This window comes from Solanum lycopersicum, chromosome 12, assembly GCF_036512215.1.
Source record: "Solanum lycopersicum chromosome 12, SLM_r2.1".
Classification (NCBI taxonomy): domain Eukaryota; kingdom Viridiplantae; phylum Streptophyta; class Magnoliopsida; order Solanales; family Solanaceae; genus Solanum; species Solanum lycopersicum.
Window position 1 is genome coordinate 37,176,882 of NC_090811.1, and position 27,347 is coordinate 37,204,228.

The 27,347-nt window shown below is 34.8% G+C and overlaps 1 long non-coding RNA gene across 3 annotated transcripts; it reads left to right on the forward strand.

Annotated features, from left to right (window-relative positions):
- The first annotated feature begins 1,690 nt into the window (after positions 1 to 1,690).
- Positions 1,691 to 25,741, forward strand: LOC138340644 (uncharacterized). 3 transcript variants are annotated; one of them, XR_011213357.1, is made up of 5 exons: positions 1,691 to 1,985; positions 3,116 to 3,198; positions 5,588 to 5,672; positions 6,872 to 7,012; positions 25,492 to 25,741. It is a non-coding gene; the product is annotated as an uncharacterized lncRNA (long non-coding RNA). The 3 variants fall into 3 exon arrangements; XR_011213356.1 differs by lacking the exon at positions 3,116 to 3,198 and having other exon boundaries at positions 1,697 to 1,985; XR_011213355.1 differs by lacking the exons at positions 3,116 to 3,198; positions 5,588 to 5,672 and having other exon boundaries at positions 1,709 to 1,985.
- Positions 25,742 to 27,347: the final 1,606 nt, after the last annotated feature.

The following is a 27,347-nucleotide window of genomic DNA, read 5'->3' on the forward strand; positions in this document are numbered from 1 at the left end:
ATGATGAGGGCAACGACGCTTTGTTGTAGAAGAAAATCACAACATATTACCACTGATGTTTTAGAAAATATAGCAACAATTTGAATTGTAAAGAAATAATAGAACGAGAGAAAGCAAAGAGAAAAGAAAACGAAAATTAGTAAAAATAAATTAAATATGAAACGAAACGACCTTTTATAGAGGAGAGGAGAGAGGGAAAATGAAAGGACGATTGTTTTAGACTTTTTTATTTTATTTTTTAAATTTCTTTTGATAATTCATAGTGTGACATATGTTGCCACATATATCCTTTCTTTTGGGGTACATGTAAATAATTTATAGTTTTAATTTACAAAAAAGGTTATATATGTTGCCGCAGATACCAATTGGTAACAATAAATGTTGAAACATATCTCCTTTCTGTGACATATTTTACTAGATATCTCCTTTCTGTAACATATGTTGCAACATAGCTTCTTTCTATTACATATGTTGCCCCATATCTACTTTCTGTGACATATATTGTCACATATCTTAAATCTATGATATATGTTGGCACATATCTTCTTTCTGTGAGATATGTTGCCACATATATCCTTTCTGTTGGGGCACATGTAGATAGTTTTGTGGTGTTTTTTTACAGCATAGGTTATATATGTTGCCACATACACCACATTTCTTTTTTTCCATCATAAATTGATTTTTGATTTCCACAAAAAAATCATTAATATTATCAGCAAAAATAAACACTTCATCAATTGTTTTATACAACTTATCAACAAAAAAAGTAATTCACAACGGTATACATAACCATCAATCTAATCGATGGTGGATATTGTTGCTTCACATCATAATTGATGACTTCAATTTTTTTCTCTTTCTCTTTCGCTTTCTTTTTCAATTTCTCCTTTTCCTTTTCTAGTTCCTTCTCCTTCTCCTTCTTGTTCTCCTTGCCTTTGGGTTTTGAGTGTGATACAGAGCAGTAGTCATTATTTTTTTCTTTCACTAATTATAGATAGTGATTGAGAAATTGATTTTTTCAATTTCCTACACTTTAAATATTCATGGACAATTGAACAAAACTATATTTCTTAAATCATATAAACAAAACGGTTACAAAAGAAATAACAAAAACAATAAAAATTGATTTTTCACTGAATGTTAACATTACACATACATTTTCTCAAATTATGGCTTTTTGGGTTTGTTAATTTTCTTTCTAAAACAATAAATAATAGGTACCATTACAATATTATTCATTTTTCATATCTATAGAATGATTTATTCTTCATTTATCCAAGAAAAAAAGCTTAGTATTGTTTCAAAATTGTAAAATCTCCCAAAAAATGGCTTATCCATTTTAAGTCGAACATTCAGTTTAGAAAGAGGGAAAAGTCACGATTGGAGATGAGGAGGAAGATAAGATAATCAAAAAGAATATTTATTTTGATTGTTGAACTTTTAGATTTTCTTACGGAAGAAAGAAGAGAAGAGAGAACATTAGAAGAAGAAGAAGAGAATCCTATTTTCATTTACTTTTTATTTTAAAAATGGTTTGGATAGAATTATAAAAGTTGAAAAATAAAATATTTTTTTGTATTTTATAAAAGATTAATAAATTTTTAAAATGTTTATTTGATAAAAAATTTACTTAATTACATTATATCAGCTTTTGGTTAATCTGTCACAAAAAACCAAACCAAGTCAATCTGTCACCAAAAATCAAATCAAAACTTATTTGACACTTTCATTTAATCTTTTCGTAATTCTTTTATCAAAATACATAGTGTAACAATTCTTCATAAAGCAAATTGTACAATGGTTTCAAAATATCTCTGAGTTTTTTCTCAATTTTTCACATTCATGGCTGTTTATTGCCTACATACGGAAATACCTCATATTTGCCTCATTTTTCATCAGGCATAGAACGAAATGCTTCCAATAAGCAGATGATGTCTTAAAGTTGCATCCTATAGAAAGGATTTTGTTGGAATAGAGTTTATCAGGTAGAAATTTCTATCTTTAAATGTCTGAATTTATTTCATTTGGGTTTATTGCGTTGGATTACAAATTTGTGTTGTGGTTTTGATTGTATTGTGTTGTTGATATGATTTGTGCTAGTTTTTAGAGTCTAGCGTGTAATAGAATACTTTTTTTTATACGATTTAGTATACAATTGAGTTTCTTCATCTTTACTAGTTTGTGAAACTCGAGCTTCTTGTATTGACTAGAAACAATTCTAGCTCTTAGTAGTATTATACTCTCATATAAAAAAAATTCTCTTTTTTCATATAGATTTCTCTTTGCCCTTAAGAAAATCTAGTTTATATGGTAATAAGATGAAATTGTTGTTGTTTTCTCAACCTCGATGAACTTCTCGATCCTATATCTAAAAGATGTTATCAGATAAATCGAAAAACTTCTGCATCCCAACTCTAAAGAGTTTCAAAAGTATCCAAACTGAAAAGTTTTTGTGTCCAAAAAAGTTTCTATGTTATTAGGTAAGACTCAAGAAGAATCATATGTTTGTTTAGAAGGACAAGAAGTGCTTAAAAGTAGGTTAACGGACAAATTCCTTGGTTATCTTTAGTCAAGAGAATTTTGGATCCTCGATCTTTTCTGCATTGTTTTCTTTGAAAGTTAAATGTTGTTGTCTGAACATTAAAAACAACAGCAAGTAAAAGAATTTGAACCAACATAAAAGTCAACAGTAAGTAAAAAAGTTTAAGACAACATAAAAGCCGACAATAAGTAAACGAGTTTAAAAAAGATGGTTATGTTGATTAATTTTAGTTTGAATATCTCTTTTGTTGCCCTTTCTATTCAACCTATTTGAAGAGGAGTGTTAAAAAGAGTTTGAAAACGAATCTGAAGACGAGCTTGAAGATGACACACTGTTTTTTGGGTACAGACACTTCTATATATCCAGTATGTAGGAACGAAGAAGAAAATTTTGCAATCCTTAAGTATTGTGTTGATTCTTTCATGCGCCTGCATGATGTTTTGTTAATTATTCTATAGTGCTAGCTATTTTTAGAATTTCCTTTTTTCGGTAAAAGTTGCATGATTAAGTTATATATGTTAGGTTAATGTGTTTTCTTCTTGTTAATTTGTTACTTTAAGATATATTCCACAGATATTTGTATACAACTTTGCGATGGATAAGGAAAGAAAATATTAGTTTGATGAAACTCATAGAAATCAGAAGCCAACTATAAGGTACTAGTAGATCATCATCCTTAGATTCTGGAATTCATATCTCGAGGGAAAATTTTAAATTTTTGTGTCTTTATATTTGAAACTACATTGTATATTGTCTACTCAGACCATATATTCTCACTACCTGTGCATTTCCTCTATCTGGACAATGTTAATAAATGAAAGACCAGATTGTTGCAATCGTTTAGTAAATCTATGTTGGCTTCTTTAATCTACATGATTATTATGTACTAAATCTTTTCTGTAAAAATAGTTACATTCTAATGAGCTCCCTGTGAAGTTAGTTCTATGTAGGTTGCTCCCTTCCCTTTCTATTATTTAAGCATGAGTTCACTACTAGTTGTTCTCAATTATTCAACAAAGTTCTTTTTGAACTATTAGTTCTCTGTAGCTTTTTTTCCAGACAATCCAGAGTGTATATGATTTTTCATTTTATGAAAATCAAAATCCATGTATAATTTTTCAGTAGCTTATCCTTCTTTGATTCTGAAAATTGTATCTCGAGAGAAAAGTTTAAATTGCCGTGCCTTAATTCTTTGACCTATTTTGGGGTTGTTCTCCTTTGAGCCAACACATCACATCGAGTCCCAATTTTGATATACTGTTATCTTGAGCGTTCTAAGTAGCAATTTTTTTTATAAGATATTGCTCTGTTTCCTTTTTCTTCTATTTATGATTTTTGTTTTTCCTGATTTCTGTATAATTGGGTTGAGTGCCTTCAATTTACTCATAGTAAATGTGTATAGAGTTTCTTTCATTTCCTTTGTAACTCCCATTTTCAGGGGAAGTATAAAAATTGCTTTTTCCTCCATTAAATTTTGATTTGCAGAAATGAATTACTCTGGCCTGTGACATTCATAGCAGGTTTGATTTCGCAAAGAAGAAATGGTCATCCTACTGTACTGAAGCTTCAAATTTGTGCAAGTTAACCATTGCTTATTCTTTTGAAAACATTCTTTTTTTTCTCATTGTTTCTCTATACACTGCTATTGAGAAATTGCTGAGGCGACAGAACCATTGATTTATATTGGTGGGGATTGCCGAGTAAAATGTTTCCCTCTCATACTGAAGTACTAGCTGAAAGATACATTATTAAATAAGAACAATGTGAAATGAGTCTCAATAAGTTTTCCAATGAAACGGGGTTTTGTCCAGTGAGAAAGATCAACTTGTTACTGTGAGGCAAATTATCAACTTTATAGATAGAACTAACTGATTGCAAATATAGAGGCACAAGTATTTCTAAGTCTGAAAGCTTGGTGATTGCCATATAAATTAGCCATAATGTTTTACCAAAGTAATACCCTATAAAGTATAACGATGAAAAGTAAAAAATAAAGCCGATGAATACAGAAATCTTAAAAATAGTTGATCATTTTAAAGAACGCCCCTGTATGTCCTTGCTCGCAAATAGTAGTCGTTTCCTCCCCTTTCATTTTAGGTAATGCCTCTCATACTCTATTGCGTTGTGCCATATATTTTTAAAGATAAATTAGTAAAAAAATAAGTTAAGCTAATATTGGCTTCACTGGTCAGAGTGCACTAAGGCGTTTAAGCGAATTATCAAGAGCTCAATAGTTAAAAGCAACTAAATGGCAAGGTTCTAAGCTAACTACCTCTGAAAATCTAAACTAGTACTTCTTTATGTTATTATATGTTCCTTGCTTGGTAAATTTTCTCACTGGGGGAAGAAAAATAATATGATTTCTGGTCAACAACAAAGAAATATTATCCTGTAAATTCATTAATCCTCTCAAGATAGACAAGAATAATATTTTCGTTGAGAGAGTAGAGTAATACAGGCTTTGTTTCTGAATCATGCATGCCACAGAGAGAAAGAACACCAAAATCCTTTTGATGAGTATATGTAACCTCCAAGTTCCCACTATCATTAGCAGCCCAAACCTTTATTGTTTTGTCCAGTGAACATGATAAAAGAAACTTATCCAGTACTATAATGTTTCAAGGTTCTCTATATCTTTGACATATGATTTATTGGAATACCTTATTTGTAGGTGATTCATGATTGTGATGTAGGAACATCAAACATGGTGACATCTGGTTAGAATCAAACACAATGGTTTATAGTTATAGCTGCCTATTGAGTCCTTGACCTCACACAACTGGCATTATTTATTCTATGATTTTTTATTCAATTTAGAAGGTTGTTTCTCTGGTGTTAATAATGACCACCATGACGCTCAATATACTATTAGTCGGGTAATTTGCAACTACATTTAGGCAGTAGCTATATAATGTTCAATTTTGCATTTTAGAATGTTCATTTATAAGATTTTATTATTGCTTTTTTAGTAGTGTACAAAAGGCTTACATAATATTCTAAATTTGTACAACCACTGAAATCAAACTATTGTATTTTCACTTGAAGGAAAAGTTGCATTATTTAAATACATTGAGAAGCTTAACTACACCATCTCGTTATCAAAAAATAAGATATACATGTTGGTGTTCTGGTAAGTATAATTTTTTTCCATGGATATAATTCTTGATAGATTTTCAATATGTAGAATTTTGAAGTACTTGTTATTTATTAAGTCTTAAAGAAACAATTTTTGGTGGTCTCTTTATGGTATTTGTATATTCAATGATCATGACATAAACAAAAAAGATTTTGAAAAAAAAATATTAAGACATTTCTTAGCGCGTCACTAGTATAAATGCGACACTAGAATCTAGTAGTGTGCTGCTGCTGCCATGGATATAAATATCATTAATGAGTGAATATTATCTGAGAACTGATATATTGACTTAGAAATACAGTTGCATCTGAAATAACTAAAAACATCAGATAGTTGTATCTTACCGTAGGTTAACATTTACACTTAGTTGCCAAAACTTGTAAGTTCATAACTTTGGAAGTTGAAGCCTATACAATGCTTTACCATCTCTTGGCAGATAAGATTTATTGACAACACAGATCAAGTAGGCATTGATAATCAAATTGCACAACATGCCCCTGGTGATGCATCTAATTTCTGTTTTTTTTCCTTGACAAAAATAGAGAATCTGTTTTTTGATAATAAAGAAATCACCAAGGGCTAGTGAAAAATATCTCGGAACTCGATAGATAATGAGCCAACTCCTCTACACTGTTCCACTTAAATACCGTGCTTTTGTTTTGTGGCAGTGTTTTACCATGTGACGTGGGACTAGCCTAAATACACTCTCACCACTATGCCAAAGCATCGGGGGCTTCATAAATAGAGGATTTTCTGATGCTCTTTTTGATCTTTTTATGTTAATTAGAGTGGGGACACTCCAGAAACCCGAAATAGATTGCTAGAAGTTCATAAGGCCTTCAATGAAGCCGGCCTGATATTTGCAAAACATGTTTTGACTTTAGGTTCTTTTTTCTGCTTTCATAGATTTTAGCCATAATGTGGAGTAGCTTTCTGATGAGTATCATATTTAGTTAGAAAATGAAAATTCTGTGGAAGAGAGTTAAAAAAGCATGACTGGTTTACCTCTGTGTAATCTGCATCTGCTGGTTTAGGAGTTTTAGTTGGCATACAAAAAGTTTCTGCTAGATCTGTTATCCTCTTGTTCCATCATTTCATTTACTCTCCATTATAGTATACATTGCAGGTTGTGCGTAGCATTACTCTTAAATAGTTCTCACTTCTCATTCTTGATTACTGCCACTCATGTGCAGGGTGCCATTACACAAGAGAACACATTGCTTGACAACACTGCTAGAAGTGAGGGTTGGTTAGCCAGATTCCCTGTGTTTGATTGGGTGGGCGGAAGAACCTCTCAAATGTCTTCAGTTGGTTTACTTCCAGCTGCATTTCAGGTTCGACACTCCTAAAGACACATTTCTAATCTCAGTTTGCTTATATATCAGAATTCACTGCTTTAAACTTCCCAAACATCGACATAATTCCAGAAGAAAGAATATTTTATGTCACTCCCACAACTTTCAGAAATTAAAATTCATTTGTGTAACTGAATGTGATGATTGGTTGGTTTGATACTCAATTCTATGAACTTGTTGCATGCGATTGAATGAGGTGATTAGTTCTAAAGATTACACATTCGTGTGGATTTTTTGCTCCTACTTTTCCTCTTTCTCTATTTGTTTTTTCTGGAAGCGGTTCATTGAGTTAAAGTTCATTGCGGGGGATTGTGATTCACGCTACTACTTTACATTGTGACTACTCCTTCACATTTCCGTAATATATCTGAAGTAATTATATTTTAATTTCTACTGTCCCTTCTCCGTTCCTCTTTTATATTCTAGAAAAGAACATATATTATTGATGATGACTAGTTGACTAGTTCATGGGTTGGGGGAGCTGACCTTTAGGTTCATTTTTTTTTGGAAAAGGAAATGATTTAACTTAATATGTAAATCTGCTATGGTCTTATATGGTTTATTATGTGTTATATAATCTGTATGCTAGAGTTTTTAGCTTATTGTAAGATGAGTTCTTACAATAAACAATAACATACACAATATGAATGCATATTAATGCTATCAAACTATTAGTTGCATTATAAGATGTTTGTATCTTTGCCCCAACACTATATATTTGTTTTATTGAAGCAATCGTGTATCCTACTTCTTCTTTTTTTAATTTCCTTCTAAAAATTTTGTCACACTTATGTATTCAATGAAATGTTAAGTTTTGTATTCCGTAAAGTATCAAAATATTCAATTTAATGTTTTTTCTCGACATGATCAAGAATACTTGAACTACCCTAGTTGACACAAATAAAAAGAAGTGCCATGTTTGAAAAAAACTACAAGATCTTTCTTTTCTTTCAAAAGGAGGAAAAATTTCATGTATATAATTTACTACTTTTGCATCAATTCTGTAATCTTTGTGTTTTTAGAGAAATTCAATTTGTCATTTTTTATACCCCAAATTGTTCTAATTGACGTGGATCTAATCTAATTTCTATTATTATATAGTTATAGATTTTCTTATTTGCATTTCTTGTGCTGATTTTTTAAAGGAAATTGAGGTCAAGTATTGAGTTTAACATGCCCGACTTTTGGATTGATGATTTCATAAAGATTTATTGAAAATTTATTGGAGATTTTACTTCCATTTGAATTAGGAGTTAATAAGTTGGTTTTATGTTCAGATTATTACATTTCTTTGAGCTCAATTTTACTTGAGAAAGTAAAGATAATTTGATTTGACATTATTTACTTCTACAAAAAGAGCTTATTATATTGCTATTTTGTTATTTGATTATAATATTAGAAAATATTTGCTTTATATATATATATTTCTAGGATGTTTAATGATATTTGGTAGCGATATTAGAATATTAATATGACATTAGCAAAATATGAATAATGTCACCAATTTTTATGACATTAACTAAAGTGTCAGAAAATTCAATCTGACATTTTATAAATGCCACAAATAAATGTCTTGAAAGTTTAAGTGATATTTCACAAATGTCGAAAAATTAAATGTCATATATCTCATATCAACATATAGTTAAATGTTAAAAATATATGTCATTTATCTCATACAAACATTTACCTTATTATTGAAAATAAATTTCATATATATATGTGTTTATATATATATATATATATATATATCTATCTTATATTGACATTTACTTAAATATAAAAAATAAATGTCATATATCTCATACCGACATTTACCTAAATATCAAAAATAACTGTCATATATCTCATACCGACATTTACCTAAATATCGAAAATAAATGTCATATCTCATACCGACATTCACCTATATGTCAAAAATAAATGTCATTTCTTATCGATTACCATAAATGTCAAAAAATAAATATCATAATAATCTTACCAACATTCACATAAATGTCAAAAAATAAATGTCGTAATAATCTTACCAACATTTACATATATGTTGCAAAGTAAATGACACAAATTCTTTTCAATATTCACCCAAATATCACAAATTCTTTTCAATTGGCACATAATAAATGTCACAAAATAATCACAAATTATTACCGATAATTACCTAATGTCGGAAAAATACCCGACACTAAAATTTACGACATTTGATACAAATGTAAAATAAATACCGGTAAACAAATTTGTGACATTTAAACACATAATGTGACATTTTGAAAATGTCGTAGTATCTCCACTTTCTTGTAGTGATTATGGTGATTGCCTTGTTGGGACGAACAATTGCTTTGAGTGTGGCAAGAATAACCACCAGGTTAGGGATTGCCTTAATTTGAAGGGGCAAGATAAAGGTAGCGGGCAAGATCAAGATAGTGGTTCTAATGTGGATGCTCCAAAGAATAATCACTTTTATACACTTCGCTCTAGGGGTGAGCAACAAAATTCTCCCGATGTGGTGACCGTATGTTACAAGTCTTCTCTATTGATGTGTATGCTTTACTTGATCCGGGTGCTACATTGTCTATTGTTACTCTGTTGATATCTAGGAAGTTTGATGTTATTCCCAATATTCTAAATGAACCTTTCACGGTAAATACCCCAGTATGTGAGTCGATGGTTGAAAAGAGGGTATATAAAAATTGTCCTATATTGTTGCCCAATAGAGAACTACTCATGTTGAATTAGTTGAACTTGATATAGTCGATTTTGATGTAATTTTTGGGGATGGATTGGTTGCATGATTGTTTTGCTTCCATTGATTGTAGAACAAGAATTGTCAAGTTCAATTTTCCAAATGAACCCGTCTTAGAGTGGAGGGGGGAATACTATTCCTAGAGGTCGTATTATCTCGTCTTAAGGCTTGTAAAATGATCACCAAATTGTGTCTATACCATATTGTAAGATTCAAAGATTTAGACTCCAACAAATCCTCCCATTGAGTTAGTCCCCGTAGTACAAGAATTTCTGGAGGTCTTTCCTAATGATTTTCCCGAAATTCCTCTTGAACGAGAAATTGATTTTGATATTGACTTGTTATCGGATAGCAACCCCATTTCAATTCCTCCTTGTCGGATGACTCCGGCCGAATTGAAAGAGTTGAAGGCTCAACGCATGGACTAACTAGACAAAGGCTTCATTAGACCTAATATTTCTCCATGTGGTTCTCCGATATTGTTTGTGAAGAAAAAGGATGGGTCACTTAGAATGTGCATTCATTATCGCCAACTCAATCAAGTCACTATTCATAACAAGTATACTCTCCCTCTAATTTACTACTTGGTTGATTAATTCCAAGGGGCAAGTTGCTTTTGTAAGATTCACTTGAGATCGGGATATCACCAACTTAGGATGAGAGGTGAGGATATACCAAAAATGGCATTCTGAACTAGATATGGGTCACTATGAGTTCTTTGTAATGTCCTTTGGTCTCACTTGTCACACCCAGAGAGCATACCCCAGATGAGACCGGCATCGTCGTCCTCTTAGAAGACTCATACAAGCCCTTAGCATTCGTCAAAATATGTGATCAGTAAAAATTGCGGAAAATTGAAAAATTTTACATTGTACTTGAGTATACTTAGACTTCATACTTATCATGCATAAGCCATACGATATTCTAAGAAACTGTCTCACACATATAAAATCATCTAAAGAGTGCAAATCTAGACTTAGACAATACATAGTCAATATACAATATAGGCCTTAATACAAAATAATCCAATGAACATAATGGAAATAGAATATTCTTAAAACTACTAAAAATCTGCGTAAGCTAGAATATGAAAGATAGCATCCCCGAACATGACCGGCCAAGACTTGGAGAAAGAGTTCCAAGCTTCTTCAAATCGACCTCCTTAACTTCAATGGTTAGAACCTACAGTTGTAGTATTATAAAGTAATGGGGTTAGTACGTCACATGTACTAAGTATGGGTATATGCACATTACATTTAATGATATGCATGAAAAAGGATCAATTGTCATATCTTTAGAAAACGTGCTAAGTCATATGAAAGTCTTCAATGCACATACCATATAACATATACAAGTTAAGGATTCCATCAACATAAAGCATGATCGTAAGAAAAGACATATTATCATAGAGTCATATTAACTTTTCATATTCAATAGATCACGTAACATAGCATACAAAACACTTACCAATGATCCATTCCCCAATCTACAAGTGCAATGGTCATGTGAAGTCCAATAACCCCACACAACCAAGTACATAAGATAGGTGACCATGAGTAACACGTTGCTTCATATAACTTGTAACATAAGTAGTCATCATTTCATTTCAAAATATAACCCAATAACATATTCATCATAAATACCCGCATCATATAAGATTAACATCATTTATCATAAACATATATCTTTCATGTTATTTTATTACATAAGAAAAATCTCCTAGGACTTCCATTAGAGTCAACTTGTGCAATGTCTAGGTAGAGTCCCATATCCCTACCTATACTAAGTGGACTCCTCAATTCACCCTAGTCAACATTCATTTACTTGTGTTTCATTTTACATGAGGGAACATTCACCTTAACCGACATAGACCATGTGAGCTAAATATGGAATCTAGTGTCATAAAATCCTACACCGAAAGAAGGTGGTCTACCGGCCAAGGTAGAACCAAACATGAAATAGCTTTATAGTGGATCCACTAGCTAGTATCCTATGGTGGAAACATAGTTCAAGAAGTAGGAGATGTATTAAATAACCATAGTTCCATATTACATGGCAGCCTCAATATCATGAGAGTCATTGTGAACCTACCTTCTAACTAGGGAAGGGAAACCTCTAATATCTAGTTCATCGGTTCTTAGCTTAAGTCCCTTTATTGAATAACCTTTAAGTTGTCTTTATCATAAACTTATCATAGGTCATAGGAGATTAACTCCTTGTATAAACATGACATGAGCTCTTTAGGATTAGATGAGAATTTCCTTTCAATCTAACCCTTCGTTTGTGAGATTAATATAACCAAGTTATCTTGTGTAAATCATACAAGAGAATATCATAACTTGCATTAATCTTATTTTTTTCATTACCAGCATATCCTCATAGCAACATCATACATACTTTCACAACATATCATCATGATTTATATGCTAAGATAAACATGATAGAGTAATCACAACTTTAGAAGAACTCAATATCATAATCAAGAACAACTCTTCAAGTCATGTACATGATCAATGCATAATGTAGGGTAAAGGATAAGAGTCTTTTAAGTGTTCATTCTAGTCTTATTTCCAATCCCTACGTTATCATATTATCAAGTAGTAGATACAATCGTAAGAAACCATCATTTAGATAATAACATGCTCCACATGTAATTCAAACATACTAAGAACATATCCATCAATTCGTGTGAAATAGACCATGGAAATACTGAATTTTCATTGAAAATCGTAAATCTATGGTTAGGAAGAAAATTTGTTTTGTAAAGTAAAAACCCTAGTGTTTGAAGTTCTTTAAAACTTATCTTGAAAGGACCTTTTGGGGAAAGGAATCCCAAGAGTGAAAAACCCATACCTTATATATGAAGAATCCACGAAAATTGGATGAAAAGCTTGAGGTCTTCGTCTTCTTCCTTAAGCTCTTCTTGTTCTATATTGGAGTTTGGAAAAGATATCTTTCTTGTGAGAGATGAAAGAAATTTCGTTTGATCTGATTTGGGACGGGTAAAAGTTGTCTAAACTAACTTAATATCAACATTTATCGTCCTATTAATCATACAAAAGACCCTCGCACACTTCAAGTCCCAATCTTGTTCTCGCAGGCTTCTTTGTCATCTTGCCTACCCAGGTTGGGGTCCTCCACAAGGACCCCCAGGGGGGTCCTTGGGGAGTCGTTACTAGACTTTTGGACCCTTTGTACTACATAATACCTATAAAAGGTCACTTTACAGGTTTTGGACTTCATTTGACACTTCGAAACCTTCACCAAACATAGGGACATCAACTAGTTCAAATTGGCTAGTTTTCGGACGTCAAGGTCTTTCTTAGTTGTTTTGGCTCTAAACTTTTCCAAATTAGTTTATTACATTAATACAGGTACGGAAACATCATTTTAAGGTTATTTGATGGATTAATCTCTAGTCTAAGTCATGACATTTCCGGAAAGTTACATTATCCCCCCCTTAGGAACATTCGTCCCTGAATGACACTACAATCTTTTGGAGGGTAGGAATAGACTCAATACTAGCAGCTCAACCGATCAACAACATAAAATCACAACGAGTCACAACTAATAGGAGTATATCACAACTCCTTACAACACATACCATAACATTACACACAACACTCAATTCATGATACACAACATATCAGAGCTCCATATTCATAACACATAGTGAGGAATTTCCTTCTCACCCTTGTCATAAGCTCAAAATGCATCAAAGTTTCACCATCCTATCGTTCTTATCAAGACGGCAACAAAACAACAAAATCTAAAGAAAATATATGCATACATGTTCCACGTAAGTGCAAGAATAGAGTATGAAGACATTTTCTTAACACTCTAGTTAGTACAACCTTTATCAAACATGCACCTATTAAGAAAACAATTCGATTTCATGATCATGCATTACTTTCTCAATTAAGATGAATGTCTAACCTTACGGACTAAAGATATGAGGGTAGCGGGTCTTGTCGGCTTGAGCCTCCCATGTTGCACCCTCAATAAGATGGTTCCTCCATAGAACTTTTACAGAGGCAACCTCCTTGTTTCTCAACTTCTTGACTTGGCAATCTAGGATCTCAACCGGAACCTCTTCTGTAGGTAGAATAGACAGCGGGTCACCTGTGCAGTTCTTAACATAGACACATGAAATACCGATGAACCAAAGCTAGTTTACTAGGTAGTTTCAACTCATAGGCAACCTTCCCAAATCGTTGTAAAACCTCATAAGGGCTATCATACCGGGAAATATACTTCCCCTTCTTACCAAACCTCATCACCCCTTTCATAGGTGAAATCTTCAAGTAGACAAGATCACCTATTTCAAACTCAAGATCTCTTCTTATATTGTCGGCATAAGACTTTTGCCGACTATAGGCTATCTTCAATCTATCCCTTATGATTCGAACCTTCTTTATTGCTTCATAGATAATCCCTGGACCAAGGAGTGAGGACTCAGCAACCTCAAACCATCAAATCAAAGATCTACACCTTCTACCATAAAGAGCTTCAAAAGTTGTCATGGAGATGCTCGAATAATAGCTATTGTTGTAAAAGAACTCAATCAAAGGTAAGTGATCATCCCAACATCCCTTGAAATCGATGACATAGGCTCTTAAGATATCCTCAAGGTTCTGAATGGTACGTTCCGCTTGATCATCCGTCTGGTGATGATAAGTTTCACTTGAGTACCTAAACGCTTTTGAAAATCCTTCCAAAAATGAGAAGTGAATTGGGAACCTCTATCTGAAATGATGGACAAAGGAATCCCTTGAAGACTCACAATCTCATTATTGTAGATCCTTGCATAGTTTTTAACCGTGTAAATGGACTTAACACGAATGAAATGGGCAGATTTGGTCAACCTATGCACAATAACCCATATAGAATCATTTTTCTTTCGAGTTAGATGAAACCCAACAACAAAGTCCATATTGATGGCTTCCCACTTCCATGTAGGAACATCCATGATTTGAGTTAACCCACCCGGTTTGAGATGCTCACCTTTAACTTGTTGGCAGTTTGGACACTTAGCAACAAACTCTGGTATGTACCGATTTAAACCATCCCACCAATAGACCTCTCTAAGGTCATGATATATTTTGGTGCAACCCGGATGTATAGAATAGCGAGAACCTTGAGTTTCTTCTAGAATTCAATTTCTCATATACTCAACAATTGTAACCATCTTCTCTGGCGGAGGTTCAAATCCTTTTGTGTAAACACATACTGAAGACTTTAATGGTTAGTAAACACATTGACTTGCACACCATATAAAAAATGCCTCCATATTGTCAAGGCAAAAACTACAGCAGCTAACTCAAAATTATGAGTTGGGTAATTCTTCTCATTAACTTTGAGTTGCCTAGAAGCATAAGCAATCCCCTTTACATGTTGCATGAGGACACATCCCAAGCCCACTCGGGAAGTACCACAATACACTACAAATCCTTCATTTCCCGATAAGTTCAACACCGTAGCGGAGGTAAGCTTATCTTTCAACTCTTTAAAACCTTTCTCACAAGCTTCCGACCACTCAAACATCACCTTCTTTTGGGTCAAGGCTATCAAATGAGAAGCAATGGACGAAAATTCATCAACAAATATTCTATAATAGCCAGCTAGACCCAAGAAACTCCTTATGTCTATGGGAGTCAAAGGTCTAGGCCAATTTCTGACCGCATCCGTCTTCTTCGGGTCAACCTCTACACCATCACCGGAGATAATATGGCCAAGAAAAGCCACCAACTTTAATTGAAATTCACACTTGATAAATTTGGCATAAAATTGGTGTTCTTTGAGGACTTGCAAGGCCAACCTCAAGTGACTCTCATGCTCATCTTCATTCTTGGAGTATATCAAAATATCATCAATGAAAATAATAACAAATGAGTTGAGGTAATCTAAGAACACTCTATTCATTAGGTCCATGAACGTCGTTGGGGCATTCGTTAACCCAAAAAGCATAACTAGGAATTCATAGTGACCATATCTAGTTTGGAAAGGTGTTTTGGGAACATCTTCTCCTTTCACCCTAAGTTGGTGATATTCCGACCCTAAGTCAATCTTGGAAAAATAACTTACCTTGGAGTTGATCAAATAGATCGACAATCCTAGGGAGAGGATACTTTTTCATTTATAGACTTTTTTGCAACTACAGGGTCAACCATTGTGGTACAAACCGAAAAGGGTTCAATCAAAACATTGGGAAGTACATCAAACTTCCTAGCTAACATAGGTGTAACGAATGAAAGAGTAGCACCTGGGTTAAGAAAAGCATAGAAATTAATAGAGAAAATTTATAACATACCTGCCACGATGTCGGTAGAGCTTTCTTGTTCACGCCTAGCCTTGAGAGCACAGAAACTGTTCCTTTTTGGAACTTCAGAACTAGGATCGCTTGGTTGAGCTTGACCATTCCCCTTGCCTTGGATTATTACATTAGGACAATCCTTCACCATATGGACACCCTTGCCACAACCGTAGAAACTATTAGTCCCAACAAGATATTCACCCACATGTTTCTAACCACACTTAACACAAGTTGATCTATCTTTTGGTGGATCAATATTTCTCATTTTTTGAGGTTTAGGATTAGAACCTCTATTATTGCGATTCTTGTAGAAATTAGAAGGAACCTGATTTGAAAACCTCTTCTTAAACTTAGGCTTGTCTTGAAAATCAAGCCTACTCTTAGAAAAACCACTTTCAAACCACTTTGCCCTCTTAGCTTCCCCATTCCTCTTCCTTAACGACTTTCTTCAACCCGTTGAGCATGAACCATCAACCTAGAAGGATCCATATTATCATAAAGCATGGATGCACGACATTCTTCTTCAATATCTTCGGACAGACCCATTATAAAACTGCTAATTTCATCCCTAGCATTAGAAACTAAAGAAGAAGTATATTTGGACAGCTTAATGAATTTCAACGAGTATTCCTTGACACTCATGCCTCCTTGACGAAGGTTAATGAACTCCTCTACCTTAGCTTCTCTTTGCTTCCTTTGGAACAATCTGTCAAGAAAGGAATTTTTTAAGATCTCCCAAGTCACAGGACAACCTCCTAAAGTCCTATTATCCTTTCACTAATTGTACCATGTCCGAGCCACGTCCTTAGGTCGATATGCAACAAGATTAGCCTTCTCAGTAGTACTCAAACCGCATAGCAAACAAAATCTTGTAGACCTCATGAAGGAAATCTTGGGGATCTTCATTAACTTTTGATCCAAAGTACATTGGAGGATTCATTTTCACAAAATCTCTCAAACAACTAGCCATAGTACTAGCATGTTGGTTCTCTCGAGGTACGACATCCCTGTTAGCTTGTGCCGTAATGGCCCGATCTTGGGTGGTGATGGATTTCTCCATGTGGAACAGTGTTTTCCTCGCCTCACCATCCGTCATAGCCAGAGGATTCACCGAAACTTGATCACTCGCAACAACTTGCACTTGAGGAGAATTTCGATTACCTAGGAGAGTAGCTCCTACATTCGCAATCTCTTCTCCTACTCTTCTTGCCGATTTCCTTCGTCTGTTCATCGCCTATAACCACAAGAAAGGGATTAGATGCTAGAAGACACACAGTGTCAAAACTCTAGAGGCACGGCATAGGAGTATCAAGAAAAGAGAAATTTCATAGTCATCACATAGTTTCTCATTCATAATTGTGGCGCACTTCACAACGATGAACAAGATACTATGTAATGTGGTTTAGTGAGACATTAATCCTAAGTATATTTAACCTCATGCTCTGATACAAAACTTGTCACACCAGGAGATCATACCCAGATGAGATCGGCGTCGTCGTCCTCTCAGAGGACTCAGACAAGCCCTTAGCATTCGTCATAACATGTGATCAGTAAAAAATGCGGAAAATTAAAAAAATTTACATTCTACTTGAAGTATACTTAGGCTTCATACTTATTATTCATAAGCTATACGATATTCTAAAAAATTGTCTCACATATATAAAACCATCTGAAGAGTGCAAATCTGGACTTAGCCAATACATAGTCAATATGCCATATAGGCCTTAATACAAAAGAATCCAAAGGTCATAATGGAAATAACTTATTCATAAAACTACTAAAAATTTGAATAAGATAGAATATGAAAGATAGCATCCCCGAACATGAGGACCTACCAAGACTTGGAGAAAGAGTTCCAAGCTTCTTCAAATCGACCTCCTTAACTTCAATGGCCGGAACCTACATTTGTAGTATTATAAAGTAATGGGGTTAGTACGCCACATGTACTAAGTATGGCTATATGCACATAACATTTAATGACATGCATGAAAATGGATCATTTATCATATCTTTAGAATACGTGCTAAGTCATATGAAAGTCTTCAATGTACATACGATATAACATATACAAGTTAAGGATTCCATCAACATAAAACATGATCTTAAGAAAAGACATATTATCATAGAGTCATATTAACTTTTCATATTCAATAGATCATGTAACATAACATACAAAACACTTACAAATGATCTTATCCCCAACCTATAAGTGCAATGGTCATGTGAAGCTCTGTAACCCCACACAACCAAGTAGATAATATAGGAGACCATAAGTAAAACTTTGGTTCATATAACTTGTAACTTAAGTAGTCATCACTTCATTTAACAATGTATCCCAATAGCATATTCATCATAAAGACAAACATCATATAAGAGTAACATCATGTATCATAAATATATATATTTCATGTGATTGTATTATATAAGAACAATCTCCTAGGACTTCCATGAGAGTCAACTTGTGCAATATCTAGGTAGAGTCCCATACCCTTACCTATACTAAGTGGACTCCTCAAGTCACCCTAGTCAACATTCATTTCTTTTATTTTACTTGAGGAAACATTCGCCTGAAGCGACATAGACCATGTGAGCTAAACATGAAATCAGGTGTTATATAACCCGACACAGAAAGAAGGTGGTCTATCGGCCATAGTAGAACCAAACATGACATAGCTTTGTAGGTGGATCCACTTGCTACTATCCTATGGTGGAAACGTAGTTCAAAAACTAGGAGATGTGTTAGAGACTCATAGTTCCACATTACATGGCATTCTCAATCTCATGAGAGTCATTGTGAACCTACCTTCCAACTAGGGAAGGGACACCACTCATACCTAGTTCATCGGTGCTTAGCTTTAGTCCCTTACTTGAATAATTTTTAAATTGTCTTTTATCATAAAATTATCATAGATCATTGGAGATTAACTCCTGACATAAACATGATCATGAACTCTTTAGGATAAGTTAGAATTTCCTTTCATTCTAACCCTTCGTTTGTGAGATTAATATAAGATAATCATCTTGTGTAAAGCATATAAGAGAATATCGTAACTTGCACTTATCGTGTTCTTTTCATGATCTCACAAATACTTGTTCATAGACCAGCATATCCACATAGAAACATCATACATACTTTCACAACATATCATAATCATTTATAGGGTAACATAAACATGGTAGAATAATCATAACTTTAGAAGACTTACCTCTTGCTTCCAAGGACCTTAATCAAGATCTTACGTTCAACTTACAAGATTCATAACCATAATATGGTGAAATACTCAATATCATAATCAAGAATAACTCTTCAAATCATGTACAAGATTAATGCATAATGTAGGGTAAAGGATAAGGGTCATTTAGGAGTTCATTCTATTCTTAGTTCCAATCCCTACTTTTTCACATTATCAAGTAGTAGAGACAATCATACGAAACAATCATTTAGATAAGAACATGATCCACACTCAAACATACTAAGAATATACTCATAAATTCATGTGAAATAGATCTTTGAAAACACTTACTTTTCATTGAAAATCATAAATCTAATGTTAGGAAGAAAATTCGTTTTGTAGAGTAAAAACGCTAGTGTTTGAAGTCCATAAAAATTATCTTGAAAGGACCTCTTGGGGAAACGAATTCCAAGAGTAAAAAACTCATACCTTATAGATTAAGAATCCATGAAAATTGGATCAAAAGTTTGAGGTCTTCGTCTTCTTCCTTAAGCTCTTGTTGTTATTCAATGGAGTTGGGAAAAGAGAGCTTTCTTGAGAGAGATGAAAGAAATTTCGTTTGATCTGATTTGGGATGTGTAAAAGTGGTCTAAAACTGACCTAATATCAATATTTAGTCTTCCTATTAATTTTCCCAAAATACCCTCCATTTAAATGAGTTCTTTTAAGAAGTTAAAATTCCAAAAATATGAATTTAACAATTCTGGGAAGTAGCTGCGTTACGGGCCAAATCCTGTCATTTTTATTAATATTTTTAGTTGATGCAGTGAGGAGCGTGTCAGCCTCGCGTTGCGAGTCTGCCTGTAATATCTTGAGACAGAACACCTCGTTTCCAGCTCGCGTCGCACACTTCAAATGTCAATCTTGTTCACGCATTTGTCACGGACCTAGAGAATCTGCTCGTACTCCATGTTGCACTCGACAACTTACTTATGATTCTTTCACGATATTGTAAGCTCAAGTAAGCCTTTTACTATTCGGAACGCTAAGAGAATGCAAAAAAAGACTTAGAAAAGGGAAAAGAGAACTTTAGAAGAAGGAAGCTTGTATTACTACTTTACTTGATTGTTGGACAAATTGGATGGATGATTTATAAATGAATGGCCCTCCTATTTATACTACATCCTAAAGGCCTTAGTTTAAATAAAATTTACTATACAAGTCCTTCTTCTAACTACACTTTAGTCCATATTCTAGAGAATTCTACATTATCTAGTATATGCTAAACTCTTCCATAAAGATCTAAAGTGTTCTAGAGAATTCTAGGGAATTCTCTAGTCTTCTCCACAAAACTAGAAGGTTCTAGAGCCTTCTTGCAATCCTCTTCAAAACTCTAGCTCCTCCTCTCCCATTCGGACGTCAAATTTGGCTAGAATTGTGGCGGGACGTCACACTCTCCCCCACCTATTTATGTGACGACCGCGTCACATAGCGGCTGTATCGGTGTCCAAGTTTTGTCGTGCGATCATCAATTTATGCACTCGATCAATCCCGTCGAGCAACTTCCTTAGCGGTTGCCCGATCTCTCTCGACCCGATCTTTTGAACTTTTTCCTTCATAGGAGGCAAGTGCCTCGGCGGCTTCTCTTTCATTACAACAGCGTTAATCCTTGGAACCTTCTTCGTGCGCGGTGACAAGGCCTTCTCAGCACCATTGTCTTCTCCCGAACTTGCAATGTTAGCTGCAGATGTTATCTTCTTCCCCTCGTCGACCCTCTCGAGTTTCTTGGCTGTCAACCGGACCTGTCCCTCTATCTTCGATGCCTTAACCATGGGAACCATACATGTTCCTCCTTTCTCCATGACCATCAGTTGTTGTAGGTAAGGATTGATCAACGTGTGACATGTCTGGAAAACTCCTGTCCAAGAATTATATCAAAGATATTTAAGGGAGTGACAGTGAAGTTAATTTTACCTTGCCAACCGCCTATCGTGATGCTTACTCCATGCGCGACTCCATCTACGGGAGTTGGTGGTGCATTGAACGTCCTAATTTGGGCGTTGTTTGGACTGTAACACAACCCCAACCTCGTTGCTGCCGTCTTGGCCATGATATTGATCTCTGCACCTGTGTCGACCAACGCACGAGCACGTCTTCCATTAATCGTGATGTCGACGTATTATGCGCCGCATGCCTTAGGCTCCGTAGGCCTCTGTTCCACATGCCTGTGCTCCTCATGCCTCGGATTTTCTTGCCTTGGCTTCTCTTGCCTCGGCGGCTTCAGGGGTTGCTTGGTGACAGCTCCGCATAGACTTATCAAGCCCAACTGCTTAGTCTCCTCGACTTCATCTTCCTCATGTGCTTCCTTCTCTTTCCACTCTCGTAGGATAGCACCAAGGTTCTTCAGTTAAGGTCACTTTGCATAAACATGCGGCCCACCGCATTCGTAGCAACCATCTCCCTTGGCAACCTGTATCTTCTTCACCGTGTTGCCATGATCTCCGGACTTCTTACCGTTGGACCTATAGGTATCATGCCTGTAAGGCTTTTGCTCCTCGCCTCGCCTCTTGGGTTGTGGCCGTTGCTCCTTGCATTCACCACGACCTCCCCCACCGTTATTATGACTACCTCCTTCGTCGTCCTCCTCGGCACTGTAAGACTTCTCCTGCCTGAAGTCTGTCAATGCTTTGGCCTGTGTGATGGCGTCATCAATAGTCCTGATCTGTCGGCGTTCCAACTCTGTCCTGGCCCAACTTTGCGGCCCATCCATGAAGTGGAACAACATGTCTTCATCCGTGAGGTTGGGAATCTGACAGATCAGGACTATTGAGAAGCCAAGGCAAGAGAATCCTAGACAATACCCACTAAATCACTCCTTAACTCTTTAATGTGCTCATCATTATCATTGAACCTCCTCATTATTTGTGCAACATATCCTCATATCGCGCCATACTATATCCACCATCACTAGGAGTAACTTCACGATTTTGAAGAGGGACATAGGGTCCATTCCTATCATTTCTGTTACGATAGTTACCCTTGAAGTTGTTATCGCGGTTGTAGTTTCCATCTCAGACATAATGACTCTCCCGGTTATAGTTACCATAGATTTGACCTTGGTTTCCTTGACCTTGGAGCCAATTCTCCTGATTAGAGCCTTGGGCACTCGGTCGGAAACCCCCCGTCTGCTCATTTACCACATAGGAATCCTCCTCATAATAGCATCCATCATTTGGTGGTGGTGGTTTAGACAAGTAGTTAACTGCATTTATCTTTTCTGCAGCCCCAACGATATGTTTAAATACCAACCCAAGTTCAGTTCTCATCTGAGCCATCTCTTCACGAATCTCATCTGTGGCTGAGTTGTGAGTGGATTGCACTGTTAAGGTATTTCTCTATGTATATGACTTCTTCGTACTCCAAGCTTTATTGTTCCGAGAGATTTTCTCTAACTTTTTGGCAATGTCAACATAAGGACACTCCCCATAAGAACCACCCGCTATAGTATTTAGCACCGCTTTATTGTTATCATCCTATCTCCGATAGAAGTATTCCTTCAGTGACTCATCATCTATGCGGTGATTGGGGATGCTTCTAAAAAATGAGGTGAATCTATCCCAAGAACTACTAACTGACTCTCCTGGTAGTGCCACATAGTTGTTCACTATGTCTTTGTGGTTTAGTTTCTTGGATACCGGGTAGTAGCGTGCTAAGAAAACGTCCCTTAGTTGGTTCCAAGTGAAAATTGAGTTATAAGGGAGCTCAGTGAATCATATAGCTGCCTCTCCCATCAGTGAGAGAGGGAATACTCTTAGCCCTATAACATCCAAATCTTAATCAGGCCTCCCTACAAAACTTTTACACACTGACCTTACCTTAGCTATATGGCATGTGGATCCTTAGAATGTAGCCCTGAAAACAAACCTCTAGCAGTGAGCATTTGCATCAGGCTACTAGTTACCACATAGGTGTGGCCTGGTGGTAGAGGGGGCAAGACAAGTGGCCCATCGAAGTCTGCTATATTGTCATAGCCTCTATAGTATTCTTGAGGATGTGGAGGGGGATTTTGTCCCCTCTATTAATTTTCACCCGGAGCATCGGGTAATAACTGACCATGAACATCAACTGGAGCTGGGATATGCTGGTTTGGATCATCATCATTAATACCCAAGTTTCGAATCATGTTGCGTAGTGAACACTCTAATTCGTGATCGTAGGGAAACATTATTCTCCGTGTTTTTGGCATACAAGGAAGATAGTTCTGAAAGAATAAAAAACAATAAACAAAGTAAAAGTAAGAAAATATCGACTAAACTATAGTAATAAGTTTAAGTTAATCTAAAAGTTACTTTCCTCGGTAGTGATGCCAAAATTTGATACGCTCAAACTTACTTCTCAAATAAGAAGAAAGGCGGTCTTATCAATAAAGAACCCAACTAATGAGGTTGGGATCGTTTCCACGAGGAAAATAGTTCAGACTTAACTTCAATCTATTATTACTATTATTTAGTCAATTATTTCCTTAGAAAACAAACGACAATAAAAGGGGGTTTTTATTTCTAAATTACTAAAGATAACTAACTAAATTAAAGTAACCAACTAACAGAATCAAACCTTGGAGTTTAATAAATTAATAACAGTAACTAGGGTTTAAGTATTCCCCACAGGTTCCTATCTTGATAATTCTAACTATAAAAATTCTTTCCTAGTATCTTGCATGCAAAGTAATAAGTTATGTATTTCCAAATCCTTGGTCCGACATCTAGAAAATTTCACTCCGCACCTTTGTCCGGTTACGTGTGTTGCTAGACTAACCCTTACCTTTACCTCGATTAAGCATTGTATTCAATATTTGACTAAGTTATTACCTCGTACCAATCAATACTAGCCTATTACATAGTATATACTAAATCTATGTTGATAATTCTTTTCCTATTATCTACCTCCTTGGTCCATCAAGTAGCATTAAGGCGAGTTCTAACGTTGGCCATTCATTAAAAAGACTTCTAACGAAAGAATTATCAATACATGCAAGACACTATTCTAGAATTGTTATTTTTGTTAGGTTTTACCTCATTATTCGTCTATGGTTCCCATATGTGCCTACATGGGATGTGTTCTTGTTCTACCATTGGCAAGTAGGACACCCTTTATCAGAAAAGGGTTGACTCCGGATATTATGCATAGCTACCATGGTCTATGTCGATTATTGCTTATTTTCATCATATGAGATACCTAGCAATATTGGAGAAGTATTATGAAGTTTAGGTAGTGGTATGGGCCGCTATCTAGATATTTCACGATTAAGATTGGAAGATGTTAGTGAGTGAGTCCCTAGGTCTTTTCCAAGATCATTACTTGAATGTCTTTATGTGTTGAATATCTCTTAAGTGAACTAATAAAGATAATGACTTAAGTTAGAAATCATGTTAATGAATAAGTATTACCTAGAGTAGTTTAAGGGTTGCCTAGTTAAGGTGTGAAGGGGGAATGAGAATGGTCTCCTCATGACTTACCTAGGGAAGTCTTAAGAATAACTATAGATAGGGAAATTAAATTGATAAAGTAGACATTATGTAAGCTTAGGTAGTCTTAAGGATTATTTAGGTAATCTTGGAAAGGGGGTATGAGCGTTCTCTTCTTAATTTACTTAAGTAAGTTTTTTGATAAACGTTTTAGAGGAGAATGTCATAATATCTATACACGTACATACATACATACATATTAGACTTCCTACGATAAAGTTACTCTCATTAGACACAATATAATATATATATATATATATATATATATATATATATATATATATATATATATATATATATATATTATTGTGTCTAATGAGAGTAACTTTATCGTAGGAAGTCTAAAGGATCTCTTTGGTGTGTCTGAAGGGATTGTATGGGTGATCGCTTTATAACACACTCAAGTGAGCCCTAGAATAACCTTTGGTAGTAGGAACTCATGTTTATATGTTTTGTAGGTGTTATTGATGTTATATTATAATGTTTGAATTTTATTGGAAGTTATATTGAAGTTCACTATAAGGTTTATTAAATTGATATAAATTGCGTATAGCTTGTATTGTGTTCTAAATGTGATTCTGGTACCTTTAATATGTAATTTTAATCAATAGAGCATATTTCGCATGGATGTTCATTTCTTATGATTTTATGCATTAAGCCATACATAGTACATGCATTGTACTAATCCCGTACATTTTTTATATCTAAAGGTGTAGGTGGAAGGTGAGAAGAGTCTTGAAGCATAGAATCTAGGATTCTTTCAACCAAGTTTAACTATGTCCTCACTTGAGTTGAGGACATAACTATCCTTAGATTTCTTTTATTCAAAGTATTGTAATAGAGTAATTAATTATATATTTTGTATTGTATGGGCCGTGTCTCAAGTATTCTTGAGTCCAAGATTGACATATGTTGAGACTTATATTTTCCTATGATTTTAATATGAAAGATGTTTTAATATATTTCGTGTGAAAAGTTTCAATTCTGGGATACTTTTCATACATGTATGCAATGAATGATATCAAAGGGCTTGTACAAGACCTCCGAGTGGTCAAGTACGCCGACGTCGCACTCAGAGAGTGCCATATCTTCTAGGGTGTGATCTTGGGGTGTGACAGAAAGTTATAGTTCTATTTAGCTTTATAGATTTTTTACCTTCACCAACTTCTTTCATTCTAGGCTTAACCGGGTTGACGTACATTCCATTTATTTATAGTGGTGAAACTTTGGGGTTAGTAGATAAAGGCCACATTTCATTGTTTGTGACTAGTTGAAGGATATTTGTTAATATAGCCAAGAGGTTCAGATTTATTAAAGTAAATTGCACCTACGACATGAACACATGATATACCCTTTTAATGCCATACCCTACAATTTAAATTCAACCTGCCAAAAACCACACTTCTTTGACATAGTCTGTCTCTCGCTTCAAACCCGTCAACTCAATTAAATCAAATATTAATATGCATTGACGTACCAATATTAATTTATAATAAATTGAAAAAAATGAGAGTTCCATGTATTTATGAGCTATTAGCTGCTCTTGTAATCATCTTCACTGTTATCTCTGCAAGCATAGTAATAATAGTCTTGTGTCTAATTTCAAATATCCATGCATAAAAAACTCAAACATGTTGTTATCACATTTTATTATTGAAGTAAACTTTATATTAACACTCTATGTTTTAGTTCATTAAATCACCCATCATTTTTTCTGGACCAAGCTACTTAATCTTCTCCACGTTTTCTTTAATTGAGATTCAAAGGTACTCTTTCCAATAAACAAAACTGTCGTCTTGTTTGAAGACCTCTCTAGTCCTTATCCCAATTAGCCACATGTGCCTAAAATAGATTGTTAGGATTGAATCCACACACACAAACTTGATGAATGAAGAACACAAGAACTTTAGAGAGAAAGAGATGAGAGATCTAGAGAGAGAAAGAGAGAAATCAATATTTCGTGGTAACACTCCGTAAGTAAATTTCCACGGTGGTGGGTATATATATTAATAAATCAGAGTATTTTAGGTTACAGAGAATAAATGGAGAATAAATATTGCAGCCTAAACCGGGTGAACAATAATATATGACAGTACATCAAATATTAATCAGGATCCACAACCTAACAATTCTCCCACTTGGAGACTGATTCAGTCATCCAAAAATACATTCTCAAAAAAAAATCATCATCATCAACATCTTTACCGCACCACAACATCTGTAGCAACAACTACAGAAGACCATCGAGGTTTCACATAACCCAGTTTCCCAACATCAATACATTTCGTCAACATGTATGTCAGGTTCTTTGCACCCTCTATTCTCCAAGCACATATCACCATCTTTCACTGCCCTGCGAGTGAAATGATACCGCCTTTCTGATGTACTTTGTCTTCGAATGATAGCCTGGATTTTCCATCAACTTTATGGCACTCTGGCTATCTGAGTAGATAATCTTCTCACTCTACTTCTTGCCCGATTCTTCTAGATAACCTGCCAGTCATATCATCTCTTTCAAAGCTTCAACTATTGACACATACTCAACTTCAGTAGATGAAAGAGAAAC